Source organism: Dioscorea cayenensis, chromosome 9 (genome assembly GCF_009730915.1).
Source record: "Dioscorea cayenensis subsp. rotundata cultivar TDr96_F1 chromosome 9, TDr96_F1_v2_PseudoChromosome.rev07_lg8_w22 25.fasta, whole genome shotgun sequence".
Taxonomy (NCBI): Eukaryota; Viridiplantae; Streptophyta; class Magnoliopsida; order Dioscoreales; family Dioscoreaceae; genus Dioscorea; species Dioscorea cayenensis.
In genome coordinates, this window is record NC_052479.1 from 24,565,522 (window position 1) to 24,590,374 (window position 24,853).

The 24,853-nt window shown below is 43.7% G+C and overlaps 3 non-coding genes across 3 annotated transcripts; 2 read left to right on the plus strand and 1 right to left on the minus strand.

Moving 5' to 3' along the window:
* Positions 1–5,809: 5,809 nt before the first annotated feature.
* Positions 5,810–5,915, plus strand: LOC120269788. The gene has a single exon (XR_005539423.1). It is a non-coding gene; the product is annotated as a small nucleolar RNA R71 (small nucleolar RNA).
* A 3,549-nt stretch (positions 5,916–9,464) lies between these two features.
* On the minus strand, positions 9,465–9,572 carry LOC120269858. The gene has a single exon (XR_005539489.1). It is a non-coding gene; the product is annotated as a small nucleolar RNA R71 (small nucleolar RNA).
* A 14,596-nt stretch (positions 9,573–24,168) lies between these two features.
* Positions 24,169–24,275, plus strand: LOC120269833. Its single transcript, XR_005539466.1, has one exon. It is a non-coding gene; the product is annotated as a small nucleolar RNA R71 (small nucleolar RNA).
* Positions 24,276–24,853: the final 578 nt, after the last annotated feature.

Sequence of the window (24,853 nt, forward strand, 5' to 3'; positions counted from 1 at the left end):
TCTATTAATTCTAAATAAGATGACTACAAGTGGAGACTAAAAATACCGGAGAGGGGTATAAAATCGTGAGAAAGGAACGTCTCACGGATGCGGATTCCCTAAAGGGGCTACTAAAGTGCATGGATGCTAAGAATGTCATGCAATTGACAGGTTTTGGACCTAGAGATTTCCTAGATTAGAGTCAACCCGATGGTCACGATCATTGACCCCCTAATCCGTATAAGTATTGACACGGAATTTCTTCCGATCAAATCCTCATACGATTGCATTAACAAGTGGGGAAAAACCCTAATTAGAGCCGGAACACAACTTGGTCTAGCCCTAATGGTGGAGGGGCGATGGTATCCGATGGTCACGGCGTGATTCGCATACGAATCCCTTCCAAACTTGGTGTGTGTCTAGTACAAGAGGCGATGGTCACGCTACCAAGTACAACCTAGCAGCTTGGTTTGCTGCAGTTCTCATGTAAGCAACACATCAAATGCACCAAGAATGAATCTCAAAACACACAATTGCAATAAACAAACTTAAATCATCCAACACACAAGTTCACCCTCTAAGGTTCACGAGCATCCGGTGACCTTGGGTCTACTCTAGTCCATACAAACAAATCCAAGCAACAAATCCATGCAAACAACTACAAATGGCATAATAAAAACTCCCTCAAACAATGGAAGAAGGAAGACAAGCCAGCAAAGGTGGAAGAGGCTTCCACGGACGCCGCAATGGGGCGGCTTCCCGAGCTGCTCCACAAACTCCCAAAGAAGAGATCGATGAAGATCTAGCCAACCGAAGCTTCTCCCTAGATTTCCCTTCTCCAAAACATGTAATCTCGCCTCTCAAAGACGGTAAAAAGTCGACGTCGAAGAACTCTCCCAAAAACTCCTCCTCTTGCCCTAGAAGAAATCAGACTCTATATACCCCGTCAGGTCATGCAGGGCTCCATCGCGGGCGCATGGAGCCCGTGAAGCTGGCTCACGCAAATGCCCGATAAACCTCGCGGTGCTACGGTGCTCGACTACGGTGTTTTGCTACGCACTTTCTCCCTCTGATGTTTTGCTACGCAGTAATCGAGACTTGAGAATTCTCTGACAGAACCCTCACGGGCATCCATGCGGGCGCATGGAGCCCGTGAAACTCCCAGCCAAATGGCGCGGCAAAGAAGAACAATGGGTCGCTACGATTATCGCTGATGTTGCTAGATGCAGGGACCCTCAAAAATGCCGCTTTTTGATGTCGAATTCATCCGATTTGCATTTTTGAGCATTGTTTGACCTCAGTTTTAAGACCACAACATCGAAATAACCAATTTAGACATAAAACGGGCATCAATTCGTTAACATGTTCACAAATAATACACGATTAGTACATATAAAAATACATACATTTAGGCGCTTTATCAAATATCCCCTATTATCCTAAACGTTTGCTTGTCCCCAAGCAAACACACATGAAAGAATAAGGGCAAAAATGATAGCGGCTAAATGTATCGATCTCAAGCTCAAATAGTGAAGAACCCCCACGAGCACGGATGAAATGAATTCAAGAAAATGAGTTGTACTATAACCGACTCAAGATGCGGATAGTCATGATTCCTTTAGAGTGCTTTCCCCGTGAGTGTGTGTATGCTTCATCCCTCGCTCTCCCTATTCACACCACGCTCATTGACTACCGGTGTTAGAAATGTTAAAGACAACCTCAATAGTAGGTCAAGAGTCCTTCGGTCCACATTCAACACTTTAGTATCTAAGTGAATGCATGATTGAGTCCAGGAGAACAAAAACTTCTCTTTCTTTTGGTTTTTCATCATTTCTTTTCGAGTCGCTAGCGTAGACGACTGCACAAAAATATTTTATAATCTTTCGGAAGGATGCACATGCTGATTAGGCACAAGAGCCACCCAACCTACTTGATTCGATCTACATAGACGATTCGTGCTAAATTAGCGGAGGAATCACGACATAGACTCTAAAGATAACAAATATATACATGTCTCTCGAGCACCTTCATGCAAAACTTCACTTAGGGATAAAAGCAAAATGAACAAAAAGAACCAAAAGCTCTTAAAAAGACCATTGAGGGATGAATTTACCATTCTAACACTTTAAATCAAAAGCAATGGGTTAGCAAGGTCAAACGAGGTAGAAAACAACGTGTCAAAGCTATGAAGAAAGCACTAGAAAGAAAAACATGACTTCCTTATAGCACAAATAACCTTACAACTCATTACTATCATTCATTCAAGCCAGAGGTTCCTAACAATATATCATAGCTATCACTTGGTGAAAGTAAGCATGCAAATAACCCATCCCCATTATTTCCTAGAATCGTACATTGCCCCTCAATGTACACTAATCAGCGAGAACATGGTGTAGAATTCATAAAAAAATTAAATAAAAGCATGAAAAGGGAAGGCAAAGAGACCTGCCCCATTTGTTTGATGAAGAGTGTTCGATGAAAGTGCGTCAATGCTAGCAAAGGGCAAAGGAGAAGAGGCAACAATCCGTGAGAAGTCCCCTATGTTGTGGTAAGGCAAAGGATGGCACTCCACGTGATGCCGCATCGTGTCGTGACCGTTTTGATAAAACTCGCTTGATCGGCATACCTATACCACAAAAACAAGTGATCAAACCAATATTATTATGAATACAATCATAGGAGATAACTATATCATCATGGAATTAAGGGAAAAATTGAAAGCACAACAATTTTAATGTAAAGAATGAAAAATTTCAGCCATTGCTACAGTAACTCAGCGATTTTTGCAAGAGTTTCTCCTACACATCAAGCTTCCCAAAATTTACAAATGAAGGAAAAACTCAAAGAATTTGGCAACCACCACATCATGACAACCCAAATATATCATTCAAGCATCAAAAATAGAATGAAAACACAATGAAACCCAAGTTTGTAGCAAAACCTAGAATTAGAGCTTGGAGGCTTGAGGTGATGAGATCCGCGAAAAAGGTTGATAAAACTTCGATTAAAACCCAAGAGCAAGTTTGCAAGATGGAGGAGAGGTGATTAGAGAAGAAAAAAAAACTAGACAAAATGGTGGAGAAATGAGGTAGAGTGAAGGGGAGATGAGAGGAAAAACAAGAGGAGAAGAAGGAGAAGAGAGGAAGGGAGACAAAGCTCCCTTTAATGGGCCGCCCAGCCCATGCGGTGCATCCATGCGGGCGCATGGGCGCCCGCATGGGCTGGAAAAACCCACTGGGGTTTCACTGGGCGCCCATGCGGGCGCATGGCGCCAGTGAGCCCCCAGCCCGCCGCGCCGGTGAGGCCGAGAGCCTCACTGGCACCCATGCGGGCGCATGGCGCCCGTGAGCCTCTCAGCCCACGCCACAAGCACCCCCGCGAGGGTTCCATGCGGCCGCAGGGGAGGGCCACAAGGCCCCGGAACAGTTACCTAGCGTCCCATACGGGCCGTATACAGCCCGTATGGACCTGGAAAATTGTAAATTTGGCATGGTTCCTCTTGCAAACATAATAAAATACGAATTACAACCATTTAAGCGCCGGGATGACAATAAAACACAACTATAAAATACTAATTCAAGGCCAAAGCTACACAAGAAAGCCTAAGCATGAGTTGAGCACGACAACAAAAATATGAGAACTTCACGAGCATATGCATTCAACCACAACTAAGAAACTAAAAAGAAATACGAAAAATTTAAAGGCAGTCAATTTAAAAACTTGGGTTGCCTCCCAAGAAGCGCTTGTTTAACGTCATTAGCTCGACGTACCTTCATACTTTCACCTCGTGGTGGATCAAATGTTGGGGACTTACCTCCAAGTCCGGGAGAAGTGTTCCAAGATGGGAAACTCATCGAGAGGCATGAGAAGACACGAATTTTACCCTTCCCTCGAAGAATAGTCGATCAATCTCCCGTGGTGGTGATAATGCACAATTCAACCCCAATTTCTGTTTCTTGTCCTTCTTACACCATATTTTCCGGGTGGTTGATTTCTTTTTATTAGCGTGGCTATGGAAAATGTCCCCACAAAGCCTACATGCTTTTACTTATGCGGGAGGTGAGTTGTTCCCCTTAGATTAGGGTCGCCATCCACTCCTTCTAAGAATTCATCCGGAGGGTTAATCGCCAAGACCTCCCGCACACTGCATAGTAATAATCATATTAGTTTTATCGGTAAAATAGAGGGGATCATCGTGGTCCAAGGTGTGTTTCATAGCCACGGGGAGTGTAAAAATGACTTCCCTCATCCCCCACTCTCAATTTCATTCTTCCCCCTTTACATCAATGAGGGCACCGGGCGGTGTTAAGAAATGGTCGCCCAAGGATCAATGGAACTTCAACATCATCATCCACATCGAGAATAACAAAATCCACCGGGATAATGAGTTTGTCTACTTTAACCAACACATCCTCAACAACACCGCGGGGGTTTCTTTTATGAGACCGATCCGCAAGTTGTATTGTCATCCTTGTAGGCCTCATGTCATCTAACCCCAATTTCAAAAACAGCTTGTAGGGCATCACATTGATCATCGGCCCCTAATCAGCTAACGCCTTCTCTTGCATGCCTTCTCCAATCCCACATGGAATGATGAAGCTCCCGGGATCGACCAACTTCGAGGGAGCTTCCTCCGAATCATCGCCGAGCGTATCCGTGGCAATGCAAATGCATTCTAATTCCTCCAATTTTTCTCTTGTTAGTCGGGCAGGTCTTTCATAAATTTGGCATACTTGGGCATTTGGGTTAATGCCTCAACAAGAGGGGATATTTAGTGTAACGCTTGAACACATTCGAGAATTTCTTGAATCGGGCCTCCTCTTTATCTTGCTTTTAACCTAGCCGGATAGGGAATAGTCGGCTTGTACTCGAGTACCCTCGGTGTTGGTAGTTGAAGGGTTTCCTCATCTTGCTTTTCTTTTTCCCCCTTCAACTAAACTCTCGGACTGACATAGGGTCTTCCTCGTCTGGCTACCCCCATCATGCACGCATGCTTGAGCCCTCCTTGGCTCGTGCTTCAACCTTTGCTTCCCGCTCGAGGGGTGACGGCCTTCAAATGCTCCCTTGGATTATTCTCGAGTGTTACTAGGGAGGCTACCCGGTGGGCGCTCGAAATTTGCTCTAGCAAGTTGCCCAACTTGGTTTTCCAAAAGATTGGATGGAGGCTCGAACATTCCTCGAGCGGTGTTCACTTCAGCGAATTGATTGTTGATGTTCACGAATTTTGCCTCAGTACTGATCATGAATCTCGCCAATACATCTTCGGTGGATAACTTCTTCTCGACTCTTTGAGGAAATTGCTCGTGGAAGTCCCCGAGAGTCTTTCGGGGCCGAGGTTGCTGTTGTTGACCCCAAGAAAAATTTGGGTGATTCCTCCACCCCTGATTGTATGTGTTTCCATAGGGATTGCCTGGACCTCGAGGGCCTCCCCCAACATAATCAAGCTGCCTCGGACCTGGGGCAGCAGAGGCTATTGAGATTGGACACCCGAGCAGTGAGCATGCCCCGCCCACAAGTCTCGCAAGACAAAAGCTGCTCCCTGAATTTGAGCTTGAACCCAACATAAAGCGATCGAATCTCTTTGTTGGGGCCTCCACCTTAGCAGCTAGTGCGGGTGTTGTTATCTATCTCATAAATTCCAGCCGCCTTTAGGTGGTTTCGCTCTAGTAGACCCGAGTGGCATTCGTTACTCGCCATGTTTTCAATCGAGATTTCGAGCATCATCAGGGGTTTTATTACTCAATGACCCCCCTGCTGCGAGATCGATGAGTTGTCTCAGTTGCATAATTCGGACCATTGCAAAGCATCCCGAATTCTCATCCACGAGGAGAAGCCATGATGGGGGCACTGCGTGAGGAGATCCTTGAATCTCTCGTGTGCTTCAAAAAGTGTCTCCGAGTCCCCTTGCTGGAATGCGAAATTTCTTGCCTCAATCTAGCTCGCTTTTGCTTGGTGGGAAATACCTAGCAAGAAATTTGTCCACCATTTCCTTCCAAGTGGTGATCGACCCCGGTGCCAATGACGTGAGCCACCGATATGCTGCTCCCCTTAGGCTGAAAGGGAATAATCTCAATCTTATCGCATCATCAGACACTGAGTTAATCTTGAAGGTGGAACAAATTTGAGGAGAGCGAGACAAATGCGCATGCGGGTCTTCATCGCCTAACCCATCAAATTGTATGCAATTTTTGGATCATCCCAATTGTGCTTGCTTTGATTTCAAAGTTATTAGCCGGCACGGTGGGAGCATGTACACCGAATTCCTCACCGATGAAAGCCGAGGCCTTTCATAATCGGACAAAGGTACGCCTTGGTTCCGCCATGATCAAGGTTCACTAATCTCAACCCGTGTTCCTTGATGTTCTGAACTCTCAGCCACCTCTCTCAATCTTTGATGCAAGGTTCTCTCAATTTCGTCGACAGGTTCTACTAGATTTGTTTGATTTGCACGTGTCATAAGATGGTACCTCGCACAATATTGAGAGCCAATAATCAGGACAAAAACACGAGATAATAAAACAAAATAAGAGCAAGTGGAATGGAAATATATGTACAAAAAGAAGCAGATGAACAAAATAAAAGAAAAAATGGCTAAATCAATAAACTCTAAGTTTTCCGAGTATTCCTTGTGGGTCCCCGGCAACGGCGCCAAAAACTTGATGAGTGCGATCCGCAAGTGCACGGAGTCGTCAAGTAATACCTCTCGTGCGAGCACGAGAGGGTCGTATTCCCTGGGCCCAAGGATCTACCCTTACTTCCTCTTCGCTTATTGTCTAGCCGATGCAGTTCGAAAGGTTTCTCTAATCTATTAATTTAAATAAGATGACTACAAGTGGAGACTAAAATACTGGAGGGGTATAAAAATCGAGGGAAAGGAGCGGTCACGGATGCGGATTCCCTAGGGGCTACTAAAGTGCACGGGATGCTAAGAATGTCATGCAATTGAAGGTTTGGACCCTAGAGATTTCCTAGATTAGGTCAACCCGATGGTCACGACCATTGACCCCTAATCCGGTATAAGTATTGACACACGAATTTCTTCCGATCAAATCCTCATACGATTGCATTAACAAGTGGGGAAAACCCTAATTAGAGCCGAACACAACTTGGTCTAGCCCCTAATGGTGGAGGGGTGCAGAATACCCGATGGTCACGGCGTGATTCGGTACATGAATCCCTTCCAAACTTGGTGTGTCTAGTACAAGGGCGATGGTCACGCTACCAAGTACAACCTAGCAGCTTGGTTCTGAGAGTTCTCATGTAAGCAACACATCAAATGCACCAAGAATGAATCTCAAAACACAACAATTGCAATAAACAAACTTAAATCATCCAAATACACAAGTTCACCCCAAGGTTCACCCTGCATCCGTGACCTTGGGGGTCTACTCATCCATACAAAACAAATCCAAGCAACAAATCCATGCAAACAACTACAAAATGGCATAATAAAACTCCCTCAAACAATGGAAGAAGGAAGACAAGCCAAGCTAGGTGGAAAGGCTTCCCACGGACGCCCAGCAATGAGGGGCGGCTTCCCTCAGTCGCTCTACAAACTCCCCAAAGAAGAGATCGATGAAGATCTAGCCAAATCCGAGCTTCTCCCTTAGATTTCCCTTCTCCAAAACATGTAATCTTGCCTCTCAAAGACTGGTAAAAGTCGGCTTGAAGAACTCCCCCAAAAACTCCTCCTCTTGCCCTAGAAGAAATCAGCTTCTTATATACCCCGGTCAGTTCACGCGGGCTCCATGCGGGCGCATGGAGCCCGTGAAGCTCATGCACCAAATGCCCGAAACCCGCCGGTGCTACGTTGCTCGACCACGGTGTTTTGGCTACGATGCTTTCCCCTACGGTGTTTTTGCTACGATGAACCCGAGACTTGAGAATTCCCGCAGAACCTCACGGGCATCCATGCGGGCGCATGGAGCCCGTGAAAACTCCCGACCAAATGGCGCGGCGAAGAACAATGGTCGCTACGGTGTCGCTACTGAGTGTTGCTTTACTGCATCGGGACCCCAAAAATGCCGCTTTTTGATGTCGAATTCATCCGATTTGCATTTTTGAGCATTGTTTGACTCATTTAAGACCTGCAACACTGAAATAACCAATTTAGACATAAAACGGGCATCAATTCGTTAACATGTTCACAAATAATACACGATTAGTACATATAAAATACATACATTTAGGCGTTTATCAAAAATATAGGCTATAAAGACACAATGTTAAGAGTTCTTGTGTAATTCATAGGCCAAGACAAGAGAGGAGTTCATGAATATTGAGATGTGTTCCAACTTCCAAGGAGATTCAAGTCAATTCACTAGTTGGAAGAGCACAAAGGCAGTCACATCTTCATGTTCCTTCTCTTTGAGAAGATCTCAAGACCTTTCAAAGATGCGTCTATGAAGAAAAGTCTTATAGCCCACCACATGGACGTGTGCCCGACCATGTGGCCTCAAGAGGAGAATGTTTGGACCGTGTTTGTGAAAAGTGATAAGTGCTTGTGTAATAGTAATATGAAGTATTCTTTTCTTACATTGAGCATTACTTTTCTCAAGTTTTATCACTTATGCATGTGTATTTGTGTTCTTTTGTGCATGTAGGGATGTGGAGACAATTATGAAAGAAAGAAACCAAATGTAAATCAAGGATGCAAATTGTTGATGAAATCTTGGAGTGAACAAACGTGAAGACACAAGTTGTGCTCAAAGACATGTGAGTGTGTGCCAACCTCCATTGTGCTCAAGTGAACATGCAAATTGGAGAAGCACAAATGCAGTCACACTCATTTGTTCTGACTTGTGCAATGCTAGTAAGATTTTTATTATTGTTGCCAGGGAGTAGACAGTTTTAGAAGCACTTTGCACTTTACTATTTTAACTATTTACCATTTATTCTATTTCACACTTTCTTATTCTTCCATCATTATGATTTGTTTTTCTTTCTTTTGGTTTCAGTTCTAGGTTATGACTTGAGGAAACCCTTCGATATTGGTTGAAGGTGATCCAAAACTTGAATGAATACTTTGTAGAAAAGGTAAAGAACCTGTGCAAGAACAAACAAATCAAGCTGAGGTAGAAGGTGGAGGGTCAGCTATAGCAGAACAAAATGAGCAGTAGAGGACACTGTCCGATTATGCCAGACCCGCAGTTCTTGGCACACAATCTAGCATTGTGTGGCCACTGATGACAGTTCAGAATTTTGAGCTTAAGCCAGCATTCATCCAAATGTCACAGCAGTCGGCACAGTTTAATGGTTTGGCCGATGAGGATCCAAACAATCACATAGAGAACTTCTTGGAAGTGTGTGACATGCTCAAGATCAATGGTGTTATGGATGATGCTATTAAGTTAAGGTCTTTCCCATTTTCCTTGAAAGGGAGAATGAAGCAATGGCTACATTCATTACCTGGAGCATTGGTCACTACATGGGAGGAGATGGTAGAAGCTTTTCTAACCCGATATTTCCCTCCCGAAAAATCTGAAAAGCTTAGGAATGAAATATTGTATTTTGTGCAAATTGAATTGGATCTCTATTTGAGACATAGGGATAGGTTCAAGGAGCTCCTACGGAAAATGTCCTCAACATGGGTTCCCCGAGTGGATGATCATTCAGACTTTCTATAATGGGTTGAACCGGAGCACAAGATAGTTACTTGATGATGCAGCAGGAGGTAAATTAGAGAGCAAGACCCCCAGAAGAAGCCTGACTTCTCATTGAAGAAATAGCTATGAACAATTATCAGTGGAAATACAAGAGACCGAAAGAAAGTAGCTGGACTTCATGAGATTGATGCAGTTGCTTCATTGGCGATCCCAAGTGGAGTCTTTTGAGTAAGAAGTTAGATACTCTAACTTCTAATAGAGTGGCTACCGTGACTAGTTGCATAGGGTGTGGGGGAGGACATGCTCCATCAGATTGCCCGATATCCATTGATGGTACATCCTCGGTAGAGAAAGTGGATTTTATGGGTAATGTAATGAGAAATCAAGGCAATCCATATAGCAACACCTACAATCCGAGTTAGAGGAGCCAACTGAATCTCTCATGGAGTAATCAAGTGCAGCAGAAATCCATGGAACCACATGATTTCCAATAACAACAACAACAAGCCCCGAACATGGAGAACCGAGTTTTTCAGGGTTGGAAAACCAGATGATCGATTTAGAGAAGGCTTTAACAAAGTTCATCCAACCATCAAATACAAGATTTCAATCGGTTGGAGTTCCACTTCGCAACCACACCACATCATTGCACAACTTGGAGAATCAAGTGGGGCAAATTGTGAAGTCTCTATCGAAGAGACCTCAAGGGGTTAGTATCAACGTCATACCATTTACTTTCTTCCAAAAGCTAGGCTTGGGAGAGCCTGAGTCTACTTGGATGACATTACAATTAGCGGACCGAACGATGAGACACTCAAGGGGCATAATCGAAGACGTACTTGTGAAGGTTGACAAGTGCATATTTCATGTGGATTTTGTAGTGTTGGATGTTGATGAGGATGTCGATGTTTCGCTGATACTTGGGAGGCTGTTCTTGCATACTTCCAAGGCTCTTATCAATATGGACTGTGGGGAGTTGACTTTATGAGTTGGGGATGATAAGCTTACATACTGCCTCACCGAAGACATGAGACATTCTCTAGACTTTGATGATACTCTTTGTTTTCTTGACACTATCGATGAACTAATAGATGAATATATGCAAGAAATGATGAATCCAGACATATATGAAGGGGTACTAGATCAAGGAGTGGAGAATGAAGAAGTCTCGATGCTTGGTCTAGAAGAGAAGATGCAACCTACCATGGGGATGATGAAGAGTGTGCTTTAAAAGATGAAGCGTGCAAGGAGACATCACAAGAAACGCCCAAAGGCTAATGGGGATATGCAAGAATGGAGTAAGGATGGCGAACCCTTGTGCGGTAACAAACTCGATAACTACCTCTCTACCTTCAAATGATTATGTTCATCATGCTTTCAGGTTATGGGTAAGAGGAAAAGCTTTCATCTATGAGCCCCCGTGAGGTAAGAAGAGGTATGTTAAGCTAAGTGACGTTAAACAAGTGCTTCTTGGGAGGTAACCCAAGTTTTTACTGTTTTTCTAGGTATTAGTTACTGTTTGCATGAACAAGAGCTTAAGTGTTGGTGACTTGATCTTTTACATGCTATTGTTATGATTTTCTTGTGGATCTTTTGTGTTTTCATATGCTTACTTGTGTGTGGCAAAGTATCTTGGTCATTTGAGTGTGTTTTTTATATTTCTCTGGTTACTTGTGCATATATAGGCAGGTTTTGAATGAATGTAAATGTTCAGAAATTTTTTGCAAAGCTTGTAATTTTTCTAAGTTATCTAGAGAAGACACACGGCCGTGTGGAATTTCCACATAGGCATGTGTTTTCGTTTATAGCTCATCCCGAGAGGACACAGGGGTGTGTGTCTACCCCTTTGAATGACCTTGTGACTGTCACATGCCCGTGTGGAATTTCCACTCGGGTTTGTGTTTCTCTATAGAGGTTCAGAGATCTATCCCGAAAAGACACAGGGGCGTGTATCTGCCCCTGTGTTTGACCCTGTGAACTACACACGGGCGTGGGTAATTTCCACACACCCGTGTGAATTCCTACAGAGAGTTCCCCTCCATCCCGAGAAGACACAAGGGTGTGTGAATGCCCCTGTGAAGATGCACACCCATGTGGAATTTTCACACGGGCATGTTAAACACTTAGACGAATTTCTCTTGTGGATAGAGGAGCCACAGGGGCATGTGAATGCCCCTGTGGGTCAGGCACATGGGAGTGGGGAATTTTCACACACTCGTGTGGATGCCTTCAGAGGCAAAGAATGCTAACTCGAGAGCACACAGGGGCGTGTGTCTGCCCCTATAAAGCTTCCTTGTGGGGTCACACAGGCGTGGGTAATTTCCACACGCTCGTGTGGATGTACGAAACTCAAAACACCACGAGTTTTCTTTATAAATCCTTTGTTCCTTTCATTCTCACACTTCCAAATGCTCAGAGAACACACCCATTCACTCTCCCGAGCTCTCACCATCGTTTTAGATGGATTTTACTCGAGTTTGCCAGCCATTTTCACTATTTTCGTTCCTATTTTGTTGGTAAACCCTCATTCTCTCTTTTCTTTGCTATTACTTGATTTTATTTGATTAAACTGGTGAATGTGCTTTGTTTCTATGCTAAAGTGGTTATTACATGTTTAGAATGAGTTTAGAAATGAATTTGATGTACTTTTCATGGATTTTTGCATAGTGGCCGTGCGGCTTTCACGCCCCGTGGATCCACACGGGCGTGTGGAATTTCCACACGTCCGTATGGATTCCTGCAGTATTATTCTTTGAGTGTTTTTGATCATTTTTCTTTTCAAATCTCGCAGACATGGCCCCTAGGATAAAGAAGCAAGCCGATAAGCATCCACGCGAGCCCTCACCTGAGTCGGAGCACATGGAGTTCACGATTCTTGAGTACTAAGATTGTTTTTAGAGGTTGACAAAGTTGAAATTTAGACAGATACGTTTTCCAGATGTAGGTGCTTTGAGAGAGGTTTAGCTTGCTGATGACATGGCAGATGAGGTGGAGGAGTTCTTCTCGATGGGTAGCTGGAGGAGGTTGTTGACTATTCATAAGCCAGCTATCCGTATGCTGACATTGGACATACTGGCATCGTTTGAGTTTGACAGATCATGTTCCAGTTTTGATAGCATGGACGTGATTCAGTTCAGAGCATTTGGACATCACTACAGTATGAGTGTGACGTAATTTTCGGTCAGACTCAGGTTGTATGACAAGGCGTTTATAGACACTGAGGAGTATGACCGGCTACTAACCGATTATCTAGGTAGCTTGACTCCTCAGAGAGCATATAGAACACTCTATGGTCAGGGCCAGTATGAGCCAACAGTATCCAAGGCTACTTGCCTTTCTCAGCCAGCATACAGATATATCCACGCCATTCTCAGCCGATCAGTTAACGGGAGTGGTGACAACATAGGGGTACTTGAGCAGACATGAGCTATTATACCTGTACTCCATGTTGCAGAGTGAGCTGATTCATCTGGAGCACATCCTAACTGAGTACTTGCACCACTAGGGGTAGTATGCAAGAGTGGAGGTGATTTTCTTTGGTCCCTACATTACTAGACCCATCATGAGGGATTGGGTCTGTGGGACGCTATTAGAGGGGCCGAGAAGGCGATCGTCCCTGTCCCCTTGGGTATAGAAACGATGAGATAGATGGGGATGTTATGCAGGTATCTGGCCGGGAGTGCATGTACTGATTACACCTGCCCAAGAGTTATCCGAGGGAGGAGGTGACATTGCAGAGGGTTCTCAGCCTACGCCTGAGCCATAGCTAGAGCGGATGGAGACCGAGGCCCCACTTGCAGCACATGAGCCACCTCTAGTGTGGATCTTCTCATTGACTCGAGCTCGTGATCACTTTGAGAGGCTCGAGAGCGCAGTAGGGGTCCTCTAGTCCGATTTAGCTGAGGTTCACGCGCTACAAGCAGCGAAACACACTGAGGTGATGGCACGTTTGGATATTCTACAGCAGCTACTTGAGAGAGACGTGACCTCACCATTCATTATGAGGCCCAGAGCTCCATCGACTCCTCAAGCATCACCGGCACCATCATCACTAGTTCCAGGACCGGTTGATCCACCAGTTATTTCTTTATAGCCACCAACAACAATAGAGCAGCTACCAGCAGACACCGACGCTAGAGGCGTCTTTACTTTTCTTTATTTTTAGTTTCCATATTTTATTTCTGCATTATATTTTGGACTTGTATCACTCAAAAAGGATCTTCCTTCTGAGTTTATCTTTCTCGAGTTGTATTTTTCATTGCTTTATCTTTATACACTCGAGTTTTATTTTGTTTTGTTGAGCTTCACTGAATACCCCTTTGTGTATACGTGTAGATGGTCTTGTGAGTATGAAATTTGAGGAATAGTCATGGGCACAGTCTTCTTTTTTGGCCATGTTTACTCCACAACCCATTGGGATTCAACTCTCAATGAATATAGCTCCATTAAACGTACCATTCGGAGTTCAGGGGATTATTGTTTCAATTACCCACTTTCACATATGCTTATGATTGATTTATATCCTATCATGCTTGCATTCGTAGATTGAGGGCAATGTACATGTTAAGTGGGGGGGAGTTCACATTACACATGTACATTACACGTGTACATTACATAAGTTTTGACTGCAATTATATGCTCACGTAGCCAATGGCGGTTCACCTTAATTGCAATGGTTGTATTCTTAAGTCTAGGAGAATTTTTAACATTGAATGTTTTCATGCTCTATTTTTTACTTGAATCTCTAAGAATTTTTGCCCGATTGACACTTGTTGCACTACTCGCACTTGGAACCTTGTGGAAACTCAAGTTTGATGTTTAAGGGACTAGTTAGTTTTGTTTCTTATGTTAATTTTTGAAAAAAAAATTAGAAAAAGAAAGAAAAAAAATGGTTGTTTTGGTTGTACATTTAGGGTGGAAAGAGCTACCACCTATGAAGTATGAAGCTACTCTCATTAGTCGGATACTAGTTATGCCCTAATGAGAGAAAGAGCTATCTCATGGGATGAGTGAAAGTTACTACCCCGATAGAAAGAGCTACTACCTTCAAAGTGTGAAAGCCACCTTAGCGGCCGCTTCGGAAAGGGCTACCTTAGAGGATGTGTGAGGCTACTACCATCTCTTTGCTTTGTCTTATACATAAATAAGTCCCCTATGCTTAGAACTTTGAGGAGTATACGTTTGGTCAACTTGAGTGAGTCTACACACACTCATACGATTTTGGGTTTGTTGTCCATTTTGATTCGAGTTTTTAGCTAGAGCATTGATTTTTTGTATTTAGTGTTGAATTCCCCTTACTTGTAGAATGCTTCCTTACATGCTTTGGTGAACCTAAGGCCAAGCACTTTCAATATTTCTATCTTCTATACTTCAATGTTTTATTTTTACTTGAGGACAAGCAAAAGCTTAAGTTTGGTGGAGTTTGATAAGTGCTTGTGTATTAGTAATATGAAGTATTCTTTTCTTAAGATGAGCATTATTTTTCTCAGATTTTATCGTTAATATATGTGTATTTGTGTTCTTTTGTGCATGTAGGGTTGTGAAGGTAAATATAGAAGAAAGAAGCCAAAGTAGATTGCGAGTACACTTAGTTGATGAAATCTTGGAGTGAACAAATGTGAAGACACAAGTTATGCTCAAAGACATGTGAGTGTGTGCCAACCTCCGTTATGCTCAAGGAAATATGCAAATTGGAGGGGCACAAAGGCAGTCACACTCATGTGTTCCGACTTGTGCAAAGCTAGCAATATTGTCATCAAATGTGCTTTTATTTGAAGATGCAACGCGATCTAGAGCGTAGATGAGTGCTCGTTTATGTTGCCTCGATGATAAGTGTAGATTCGGGAGTACTGAAGCAAGTCACTGTAGCAAATCAATGTAGCAATTTAATGTAGTAGTTACTGTTCATAAGCCGCAGAAAATCAATTTCTTGGAGATTCACACGGGCGTGTGAAAAATTCCACATGCTCATGTAGATGCTCGATTCCAGCCCCATTTAATTCATGATTTTAGCCTGATTTCAAGAGGCTCTTTTCCATCTTTTGGCTATCTTTTCTCCACCTTTGGAGATGCCCGCTGCTAGGGTTTGGAGATGCTTTTGCTAGGTTTTTTGAGTGGTTTACGACCTTCGACATCGTGTTTCTTTCGGAGGAGAGTTATTGATGGAGCTTTCTTTGGCATGATCCAGTGAGGTGTGCCCTAGGCTTGACAAGGGGACCTTTGGAAAAGATGCAGCCACTCCACTAGACCATTGACACAAACATCAAGGGGGTTTTATTGATGGATTGCATATTTTTACTTTTCGATTTCATTATTGATTGTATTTTGCTCCGTGGAGAGCTAAACCGCTAGTGGTTACTTGGACTTGTAAACCCTAGGATGATGTTGTTTCTTTGACCTTTTATTATGCTTCCTTTAATTGATGTTTTAATTGAGTTCCAATCTTGAATGCTTGTTGAGTTAATTTTCCCTTAGAGAGACACTAGGGTTGAGAATACATTTTGATAATCCTTATGGATGAGTGACACACCATTAGGGTTAGACAATACTAGATTGGAGAGGGTTGAGAGGGTGAGCCGAGAGGTAGTGGAGCGTCCCCTTTTCCTTCTGGTGTGATTTATCCTACCTCCACGTTCTAAGAATTCTTTGTGGTCACAATAGAGTGAAGTGCTAAGAGACAAACTCCGTTGGGGCTTAGTTGTGTAAGTAACAGAGGGAAGCGTTAAAGTAATCCTTAATATCTGGGGCTTAATTATGACTAGGGTCTTTCGCTTGGACCAAAGGGTTAGCTCTATTTTAGGGAATAGGGTTTATCATATGGAATCACTAGAGCCTAAAGCAACCTAGTGCAGTGTGAGGTGTGGAGACTGAGAGATTTCTCCACTGGGGCATAGTATAGGGTTAGCCACAGTTGACCTTAAGTTTTAGGACCATGTGTTTAAGGATCTCTGACAATGCTCCTTGCATGTGACACGCAAGTACACGGGTTTGTCGAAGTAATAAATCCCAAGTGAGTGGGGTATCGTATCCAGGGAGAGTAGGGAATAAAAATACCTAAATTGCTACTTAACCAAGTAAAGATTAATAATGATTGTGTTGATAAGATATGATGTAAACAGAAATAAAAGGAACAAGAATGAGAGGCATAAGTAAGTGAGAGGTAAGGCAATTGATAGAAATGGGTACTCGGATAATGCTCCCACAAAGACTTATGCTTCAAGTGCATGACCTACCATTATACTTCCAATTAATGCTCAATGAGTCATGGAAATCTTAAAGCACATGGTACCAAACCTAAGGTCAACCATGACTAACCCTATACTGTGTCCTAGTGGAGAAATCGCTTAGTCTCAACACCTCAGACTGCACAAAGTTGCATGGAGTTCTAGGGATTCGAAGTGATAAACCCTATTCCTATGTGTAGATCTAACCCTTTGGTCTAGCCGAAAGACCCCTAATTACAATTAAGCCCCAGATACTAAGGTCACTTCAACACTTCACTCTATTGATCGTGCAAAGAACTCTAGGAAATGGAGGTAGGATAAATCACACCGGAGGGGAAAGGGGATGCTCCGCTATCTCTCGACTCACTCTCTCAACCCCCTCCAATCTAGCTTTGTCTAACCCTCATGGTGTGTCACCCACCTACAAAGATTACCAATATTGACTCTCAATCCTAGTGTCACTCTAAGGGATAAATCATTCAACAAGCATTCAAGATTGGAACTCAAATAAAAGCATCAATTAATAAAAGCATAATGGATACTTTCCCAATTCCATACTTTTCATCGAGGCAACCTAAACGGGCACACATTTATGCCATAGATCGTAACTCTTCTTCAATAAAAAGCCTAATTCGTGAAGATCTTGCTATTAATGCACAAGTCAGGATACGCGAATGTGACTGCCATCGTGCCCCTCCAACTCATTGTAATGGCTTGAATACATGGAGGTTGGCACACATTCCCATATCTTAGAGCCCTACTTGTGTCTTCGCGTTTGTTCCTCCCAAGATTCCATCAAATAGTGCGTTCATGATCTACTTTTGGCTTCTTTTTCTTAATACTTAGCTTCACAACCTTACATGCGCAAAAGAACATAAATACACATGTATTAGCACTTAAACCTGATAAAAGTAATGCTCATCATAAGGAAAGAACACTTCGCATTCTTAACACACAAGCACTCATCAAACTCCCCCACACTCTCGCTCTGGCAACTGCTGTAAATTGTTGAAACGCGCCATGAACTCAGTGTGCTGGACGGTTTGTGTCACGCGGACCTCAGTATTTTCTGTCCGGAGTACACCTACAGCACTCTTGAGCCTCTCAAAATGATCATAGGCTCGAGATGGAGAAAACATGCTCACTGGGGGCGGATCTTGTGTTGTAGGTGTCTCCTCAGTCTCTGTGTGCTCTGACTGCGGCTGAGGAGCAGCCTGAGGAACCTCCACTGTGTCATCTCTGCCCCTACTGTCTCTGGTGCAGGTGCAATCAATGCATACACTCCCGACTGACACCTGCGAACCATCCCCATCAATCTCATTGTCTCAATGCCCAGGGGAGCAGGTACAGTTGCTTTCTTGGCCCCTCAGATCGCATCAAGTAAGCACATACCAATGACTAACCTCGTGATATAGGGACTAGAGAAGAGGGCACCAATCATGGCATACTATCCCTGATGTCATATATACTCTACCAGGATGTGTCCCTAAGTGTATCGGTGTGCTCTATACCATAGAGTATACGTATAGCAGCTCCTATCGGCTAAGCACACCAGTACTATCACCACGCCCGTTCACTGACCTGCTCAGAATGGCGTGAATGTATCTGTAACTTAGCCGGGAGAGGTAGGTGGCCTTTGAAACCTTGGGCTCATACTGTCCCTTTCCACACAACGCACTGTATGCGTGCTGCGGCCTCAAACCCCAAGGATAATATGTGGGCAACTGCTCATACTCCTCAGTCTCTGTGTATGCCACTCATATAGCCCCATCCAGATCGAAAACTGAGTCACACTCAAGCTATGGTACTATCTGAGGGCTCGAAACTATATAGCTCCTGTACTGTCAAAACTAGAATACGAATGATCAAACTCGAATGATGCTAAAACCTCGAGTGTCAATGTGTGGATGATAGGGTCTCTGATTGATAATAAACTGCCCCAACTGCCAACTGCAAGCATATCCTCTATGTCCTTCACCATATCACCTACCGTCTGGATCTCTCTCAAAAGTATCTATGTTGGGAAAACATGACTGTCCAAATCATAACTTTGATAACCTCTCAAAGTGAGCCTGGTGCTTAGAAATCGCAAAATCCATGCGTTCGGCCTCAGGAGAAGACTCTCGGGGGTGCTTGCCATCATGCTTCTTCGATCTGGGGGCTATATCTGTAAAATTACACATAAAAATGATCAAAAGCATTCAAAAATTAATTCTACAGAATTCCACACGGTTATGTAGGATTTCCACACGCCCATGTGGATCCACGGGGTGTGAAAACCGCACGACCGTGCCCCACTAAACCAAACATACACCTTTGTATCATTTCTAACTTTGTTCTAAGCATGCATAAACCTTATAAACATAGAAACGAAGCAATATTCATCATTTTAATTGATTAAAAACAATTTATGGTGAAGAAAAGTGGAATTGAGGGTTTACAAACAGTTGAAGATGAAAACCTTTGAATTCGGCTGAAATTTCAAGTAAAACACCTCTAGATCAATGGTGTGAGATCGGGAGAGTAGTGGAGAGTGTTCTCTGAGTGATTGGGAGTGTAAGAATGAATAATCTCATAGGGCTTCTAAAGAAATCCCGTGGCTTTTGTGTTTCTATTCATTCACACGGGCATGTAAAAATTACCCATGCCCGTGTGACTCCACAGGAGAGACCCATAGGGGAAGACGCACACCCCTATGTGCTCTCGGGAAAACACTCTTTGCCTCTTTACCCAACCACACGGGTGTGCAAAAATTCCCCACACTTGTGCGCCCGACCTACCGCGGCATCTCCATGCCCCTGTGGCTCCTTTGTCCAACCGAGATAATTCTCTAGGTGTTTCCCATTCCCATGGGGAATTCCCACAAGGGCGTGGAACTTCACAGGGTCTGTTCACAGGGGCAGACCCACGCCCCTGTATATTCTCTGGATGGAAAGAAGCTCATATGTAGAGATCCACACGGGCATGTGGAAATTACCCACGCCCGTGTGCTTATCACAAGATCATTCACAGTGGCGAGTCCACGCCCCTGTGTCTTCTCGGGAAAAATGCTAATTCTCTGTAGGATGACACACGCCCTTACAGAAATTACCCACGGGTGTGTGAAATTCACAAGGTCATTCACAGGGGAAAGTCCACACCCCTGTGCAGTCTCTGGATGAGCTCTGAAAGAGAACGCATGCCCGTGCGGAAATTCCACATGGGCGTGTGTTTTCTTTGGTCACTTAGAAAACTTTGCGGGCTCTGCAAAAAATTCTTGAACACAAATAAACACTCAGAACCTACCTAACAATGCAAATTTAACTAGAGAAAACACGAAAAACATGATCAAACGACCAAGATTCTTAGCCACACACGATTTAGGCACATGATAACACCACAATGTCCATGAGAAAATCACAGCAAAAGCATCTAAGAATCAAGACACCAACACTTAAAGCCTTATTCATGCAAACACTAAACTAAAAACTACGAAAATAGTAAAGACTTGGGTTGCCTTCCAAGAAGTGTTTGTTTAATGTCACTTAGCTTGACGTACCTTGTCTTACCTCACAGGGGTTCATAGATGAGGGTTTCCCTCTTACCCATGACTTGGAAGTACGATGAACATAGTCTTTTGAAGGTAGAGGAGGAGTTGTCGGGCTTGTTACCACTTGAAGGTCCGTCACTCTTACTCCGTTCTTGTACATCCCCAACAGCCTTGGGGCATTTCTTGTGGCGTATCCTTGCCTTCTTCATCTTTCGGAGCACCTTCTTCACTATCCCCGGGGTAGATGGTACATCTTCCTCTAGACCAAGCATCATTACTTCTTCGTTCTCTACCTATTGGTCTAGCAACCCCTTGTAAGGATCCAGATTCAATATTTCCTACACATATTCATCAATTATCTCATCAGTAGTGTCAAGAAAATACAGAGTATCAACAAAGTCAAGAAGATGTTGCATGGCTTCGGCGAGTCGGTATGTGAGTTTGTCATCTCCAACCCTCTGCGTCAACTCCTTGCCGTCCATGTAGATCAATGCCTTGGAAGTGCGCAAGAATGACCTCCCAAGTATCAAGGGAACATCTACATCCTCGTTGATGTCCAACACGATGAAGTCCACAGGAAATATGTACTTGTCCACCTTGACAAACATGTCTTCAATGATGTCCCTCGGATGTCTCACTGTTCGGTCCTCTAATTGCAATGTCATCCGAGTGGGCCTAGGCTTTCCCAAGCCTAGCTTCTGAAAGAATGAGTATGACATGATGTTGATACTAGCCACTAAATCCGCCAATGCCATCTCTTCATCCAAATTGCCAATGTTGCACGGAATCACAAAGCTTATAGGGTCTTTCTTCTTCTTCAGCATATTCTTTTGCAACAATACCAAACAAGAGGTATCTAAGATCACCGATGTACTCTCTTCCAACTTCCTCTTGTTGGTCAAAAGATCTTTCAGGAACTTAGCATACCAAGGCATTTGAGATAATGCCTCCACAAAAGGAATGTTGATGTGCAATTGCTTAAATAGACCCAAGAACTTCTTGTATTGTTCATCAATTTGGTCGTTCTTCAATCTTGAAGGATAAGGGATTCTTGGCTTGTAAGGTGGAGGTGCCACCTCCTTTTCTTTGTTGGCTTTCTCCTCAACCTCCGTGACCTCGGGTGAGTCAACATTGGTCTTCTCACTTGGAAGCCTACTTTCAACCTCATGACCACTTCTCAAAGTGATCACCATCACATGCTCTCTTGGATTAGTCTCGGTATTGCCTAGTAAGCTTCCTTGTGGTCTCTCCGATAGAGACTTCGCGATTTGCCCCACTTGATTTTCTAAATTATGCAATAAAGCGGTGTGGTTGCGAAGTGTAGCCTCGACCGATTGAAACCATGTATCTGATGATTGCACAAATCGGGTCAATGCTTTCTCTAGATCAGACATCCAGGTTTCCAAGCCTAAAACTCTATTCTCTATATTTGGGGCTTGTTGTTGTTGTTGAAAACTGGTGGTGCGGTGGCCTTTTATTGCCCTTGGTTGTTCCATGTGATATCAGGGTGGTTCCTCCAACCCGAATTGTAGGTATTGCTATAAGGATTTCCTTGGTTTCTCATTGCATTACCCATATAGTCAACTTTCTCAATGGAGGGTGTACTGACAAGATCCCCTTGCGTATATCCCGCAAGGGCACGAGTTTGTCGAAGTAATAATCCCGGGTGAGCGGGTATCGAATCCACAGGGAGTAGAGAATAAAAATACTTAATTCGATTCTTAGCTATGTAAAAGATCAATGATAATGATTGTGACAATGATTCAATTCTCAACAGTAAAAGCAACAATTAAGAGAGCAAAAGTAAAGAAGAGGGTAAGGCAATCGATAAAGATGGGGTACCCGGATAATGCTCCACCTAGGATAATTGTTTCAAGTGCAAGAACCCTCTATTATGCTTCCTAATCAATGCAATGGTGAGTCATGGAAATCCTTAATTACATAGTCCCAAATCTAAGATCAACTATGCCTAACTCTATACATGTCCCGGAGGAGAAATTGAACAATCTCAACACCTCGCACTCGCATAGAGTTGCAATGAGCTCTAGGGGTTCCAAGTGATAAATCTCTTATAATAGACCTAACCCTTTGGTCCAGGTGGAAGGTCCCTAACCACAATTGAGCCTTAGATACTAAGATCACCTCAACGCTTCACTCCGTTGCACGCGCAACTAAGCCCCAGTGGAAATTCATCCCTTAGACCATTCACTCTATTATGGCCTCAAAGAACTCGAGGAACGGAGGTAGAATCTATCACGCCGGAAGGGAAAGGGGACGCTCCTGTACCTCTCCACTCACCCTCTCAACCCTCTCCAACCTAACTTTGCCTAACACTCGTGGTGTGTCACTCACTCACAAGGTTAACAACAAGAACTCTCAACCCTAGTGTCACTCTAGGGGAAATGTTCATACAATCAAGCATTCAAGGTTGGAACTCACAATAAACATTAGTTTATTGAAAGCCTAATAAAGAGGTTCAAAGAAACAAATACATCCTAGGGTTCACAATACCCGAGTACCCACTTGGGGTATAGCTCTCCATGGAGCTAAGTACAATCAAAGAAATAGAATGTAAAAGCAATGAATCCATACAGAAACCCCCTCGATGGTCGTGTCGATGGTCTTGTGGAGAGTCCTCTACTCGTCGCAAGGGATCCTTTGTCCGGCCTAGGATACACCTCGCCGGACCGGTGCCGACGAAAGCTCTTCCAATAACCTTCTTCCAAACGATGCGCGATGTCAGAGCCATAGAACCTCTCCAAAAACCTAGTCAATACCCCTCGAAACCCTAGCCGAAGCCCTCTCACAAGTTGGGGAAAAGATGGAGAAAAGAATACCAAAATCGTGGCTGAATTGGATTTAAATGGGGCTGGAATCGGGCGACTACACGGGCGTGGATGCTCCACGTGCCCGTGCGGAATTTCCACATGGGCGTGGATAATTTCTACACGCCCATGTGGATTCTCTGTTTCTCTGGTTTCTCAGCCAGCAATGAACATTGCTGCTACAGTATATACTACAATGTTGCTACAGTGCTCTACTACAGTATTCGACCTGAATAGCTTCCTAATTCCATACTTTCATCGGGGTAACGCAAACAGGCATACGTTCACGTCGTGTATCACATGCTTCTTCAATGGTGTACACGTTGGTGAAACTCTTATTCTATGTGCATAAGTCAGAATGCTCGAGTGTGACTGCCTTTGTGCCCCTCCAAATGGATGTACCAACTCAAATACAAGGAGGTTGGCACACACTCTAGCATCTCACATCGACCTATGTCTTCGGGTTTGAACCTTAGCAAGATTTCCTCCAAAATCGGTGCATTGTGATCCACATTGGCCTATTTCCTTCATACTCGGCTTCACAACCCTACCTGCATAAAAGTAACATAAAAACACACATATTAGTGTAAAGACCCGAGAAAAGTAATGCTCAACATAAGGAATGAACGCTTCGCATTCGTATCGCACAAGCACTTATCATGTACCACCAACAGCTATCGGGCAATCGGATGGTTCATGTCCCCCTCCACATACATCACAACTCATTATGGCCGCCAATCTCGGAAAAGTTAGGGTGTCTAACTTCTTACTCAATGTCTCCACTTGGGCCGCCAATGATATAACTGCATCGATCTCATAGATGCCGGCCACTTTCTTCTTCTTCCTAGCATTCCATTGTTAGTTGTTCAACCCCATTTCTTCGATTAGTTGCCGGGCTTCTCCGAGGGTCTTGCTGCCTAAGGTAGCTCCTGCTGCTGAATCTAGCAACTATCTTGTACTTGGGTTCAAACCATTGTAAAAAGTCTGAAATGGTCATCCACTCTGGAAACCCATATTGAGGACATTTTCACTGGAGTTCCTTGATCCTTTCCTATATCTCGAATAGAGACTCCAACTCCATTTGCACAAAGGACGAGATCTCATTCCTAAGCTTTGCAGATTTTCTGGGAGGGAAAATAACGGGTAAGAAAAGCTTCTACCATCTCCTCCCATGTAGTGATCAATGCTCTAGGTAATGAGTGTAGCCACTGCTTCGCTCTCCCCTTTAAGGAAAATGGGAAGGCTCTCAACTTGATGGCATCATCCGTAACACCATTGATCTTGAGCATATGACACACTTCCAAGAAATTCTCTATGTGACTATTTGGATCCTCATCGGCCAAACCAATGAACTGTGTGGACTGCTGTAACATGTGGATGAATACCAGCTTTAGCTCAAAATTCTGAGATGTGATAGGGAGCCGCACAATGCTAGATTGTATCCCCAATACCGACGGTTTGGTGTAATCAGAGAGTGTTCTTTGTTGATCATTCTGTTCCGCCATATTGTCAGACCCTTCAACTTCTACTTCAGCTAGATTTGATGATACTTGTATAGGTTCTTTACCCCTCTTCTGAGTGTACGTTCAAGTTGAGAATCACCTTCAATCAATATCGAAGGGTTCCCTTAGGTCATAACAAGGAGCTGTACCAAAAGAAAGAAAACAAATCAGAATGATGATAGAATAAGAA